The 3596-nt window shown below is 34.4% G+C and overlaps 1 non-coding gene across 1 annotated transcript; it reads right to left on the bottom strand.

Moving 5' to 3' along the window:
- Positions 1-665: 665 nt before the first annotated feature.
- Positions 666-772, bottom strand: LOC133067504 (U6 spliceosomal RNA). The gene has a single exon (XR_009695296.1). It is a non-coding gene; the product is annotated as a U6 spliceosomal RNA (small nuclear RNA).
- Between the last annotated feature and the right edge of the window lie 2824 nt (positions 773-3596).

The raw sequence follows: 3596 nt of genomic DNA, 5'->3' as shown, positions 1-3596 counted from the left end.
CTAAAATAACTCTCATCTAGAATTCTACACCCAATAAATTATCTTTTTATAACAACCAAAAAAAGGCTTTTTTCAGATTTGCCAAAACAAAACCAGATTTGTTACCTTTTGCCATTCGAACTTCACTAAAGAAAATTCTAAATTACCATTATAAGCAGAAAGAAAATGGTGAAAGGTGTGAGACATGACAGAATGTTGAGAAAAGATATTGTTAAATAGGTGGGTATATCTAAATCAATGGTTCTTAACCAAGAGCAATCCTGCCCACTGCTAGGGGATATTACTTTTATTTGTTTCATTAATTTTAGTAAAAGAACAATTATAAGTACATTTTAAATTTCCATTGTCAAAAAACAGAAAAAATTTCCATTGTCCACCATTCCTATTCCACTCTTCATTATTATGAATTTGATATTCATTCTATCAGTTCTTATTTTATATTCCACATATATATGTGCATCAATGAATAAAATACAATTTGTAGCGCTTTCAAAAATTTGAGGCATATATATATGAGGCATAGTATTCAATCACTCTGCTACTGGCTTTTGTGTATGATTTTTTGTTTTCATTTTTTAATTTTAAATTTATTTATTTTTTAATAGATGGATAATTGTTTTACAGAATTGTGTTGGTTTCTGTCAAACATCAACATGAACCAGCCAAAAAATATGGGACACTTCACAGACATGCATGTCATCCACGTGCAAAGGCCATGCTAATCTTCTCTGTATTGTTCCAATTTTAGTATATATGCTGCTGAAACGAGCAACACTGGGGGATATTTGACAATGTCTGAAGACGTTTTTGTCCGAGACAACTAGGGGAGGTAATGATACTACCGGCATCCAGTGTAGAGAGACCAGCGTTGACAGTGAGCGTATGCGTGTGTGCTCAATTGTGTCTGACTCTTTGCAACCCCATGGACTGCAAGCCTGCCAGGTTCCTCTGTTCATGGGATTTCTAGGCAAGAATACTGGAACGGGTTGCCATTCCCTTCTCCAGGTGATCTTCCCAACACAGGGATAGAACCTGCATCTCCTAAGACTTCTGCATTGGCAAGCAGATTCTTTACCACTGAGCCACCAGGGATGCTGCTACACATCCTACGATGTACAGGACAGCTCCTTACAACAAAGATTTATCTGGCCCAAAATGTCAAAGGTGCTGAGGTTAAGAAATGCTGATCTAAATTACCACTATGTATAGCAGTGCTAATAATTTTATTTGAGTAATAAATTGAGCTAATAATTTATTAGCTCAAATAATTTATTTGAGCTAATAATTTTATTTATTGAACTAAAATATACTGCAAAAACAGAATATAAATAGGGAGGGTAGTGATTAAAGTGTTCTAAGGTCTTTGTATAGTTTGTGTGGCAGAAAAGGAAACTGAGTAACTATAGGCTTTGACAAGTTAGGTGACCATGCTAAAACATAAAGGGTGACTAGTAAATGTGTACACTCCAGGAGTTACATTCTCTAACCTAGTAGAAGGAAGATATGGAATGGAAATAAAAATGATACAGAGGAAGCATGAAAAGAGACAGAAAACTAAAAGGCAGGGAAAAAATTGGGAATATAACAGGAACAAATACATCAGAAATCAAATAACTGTCAATAGACTAAAACTCTCCAGTTCAGAGAAAAAAACTTGTCAGTCTAGATAAAATAAGAATTCCAGCTAAATACTGTTTACAAGACATATGTACAAACATTAGGACACAGGAGTGTTTAAAGGATGGAAGAAGATATACAAGATAAACACTTGCATAAAAAAAGATTTCTAAAGCTATTGATATTAGACAAAATAGACTTAATGCAAAAAGCACTAGTGATGATTAAAAAGTAATTGAATAATACTTAAATGTTCAACACAATATCAAATTACCAATGGCATTTTTCACAGAACTAGAAAAAAATCTAAAATTTTGTACTGAGACACAAAAGGCCCTGAATAGCCAACTGGAGGAGTCAGACTCTCTGACTTCAGACTATACTACAAAGCTATGGTAATCAAAACAGTATAGTACTGGCACAAAAACAGAAATACAGATCATTGGAACAGGATAGAAACCCCAGAAATAAAGCTACATACCTATGGTTAATTAAATTACAACAAAGGAGGTAATACTATACAGTGGAGGAAAGATGGTCTCTTCAATAAACGCTGCTGGGAAAACTGGACATTGACATTCTAATTTCATAACATGAAATTAGAAAATTCTTTAACACCATACACAAAAATAAACTCAAAATGGATTAAAGACCTAAATGTAAGGCAAGATACTATAAAACTCTTGGAGGAAACATAGGTGAAACACTCTGACAAAATCACAGCAATATCTTTACTGAGCTGTCTCCTATAGTAATGGAAATAAGAACAAAAATAAACAAATAAGACCTAATTAAACTCAAAAGCCTTAGCACAACAAAGGAAACCACAGACAAAACAAAAATACAACCCAAAGAATGGAAGAAAATATTTGCAAACAATGCAACCTACAAAGGATTAGTCTCCAAAATTTATAGTTTGTGTGACTCAATATCAAAAAAAAAACAATTTCATCAAAAAATGAACAGAAGAACCAAATAATCATTTCTCCAGAGAAGACATACAAATGGCCAAGAGACACATGAAAAGATGCTCAACTTTTTGCTAATGATTAGAGTAATGCAAATCAAAACTACAATAAGCTATCACCTCACACCAATCAGAATGACCATCACCAAAAAATCTATAAACAATAAATGCTGAAGAGGGTTTGGAGAAGAGGTAACAGCTCCAGTATGGAGGTTCCTTAAGAATCTAAAGTAGAGCTATCATGTGATCCAGCATTCACATGCCTGTGCATATATCTGGAGAAGAACATGGTTTAAAAGGAAGCATGTGCCCAAATTTTCATTTCAGCACTGTTTACAATAACCAAGACATGGAAGCAACCTAAATGTTCATTGACACAGGAATGGATAAAGAAGATGTGGCATACATATACAATGGAATATTACTCAGTCATTAAAAAGAAAGAAATAATGCCAGGTGCAGCAATATGTATGGACCTGGAGATTATCATGCTAAGCGATGTATGTCTGACAGAGAAAGACAAATATCATTTGACATCCCTTATATGTGGAATCTTTACCAAAGGAGATATAAACGAACTTATTTAAAAACAGAAACAGACTTAAAGAATGAACTTATGATTACCAGGGGGGCAGGGTAGAGGGAAGGATAGATTGGGAATTTGGAATTGACATGTACACACTGCTATATTTAAAATAGATAACCTTTGTATGGAAATACAAAAAACCTCGAATAGCCAAAGTAATCTTGAGAAAGAAGAATGGAGCTGGAGGAATCAACCTGCCTGACTTCAGACTCTACTACAAAGCCACAGTCATCAAGACAGTATGGTACTGGCACAAAGACAGAAATATAGATCAATGGAACAGAATAGAAAGCCCAGAGATAAATCCACGAACCTATGGACACCTTATCTTTGACAAAGGAGGCAAGGATATACAATGGAAAAAAGACAACCTCTTTAACAAGTGGTGCTGGGAAAACTGGTCAACCACTTGTAAAAGAATGAAAC

This window comes from Dama dama, chromosome 12 (genome assembly GCF_033118175.1).
Source record: "Dama dama isolate Ldn47 chromosome 12, ASM3311817v1, whole genome shotgun sequence".
NCBI lineage: Eukaryota > Metazoa > Chordata > Mammalia > Artiodactyla > Cervidae > Dama > Dama dama.
Note: the sequence above shows the minus strand (reverse complement) of the source record. Positions and strands in the feature narration are given on the sequence as shown.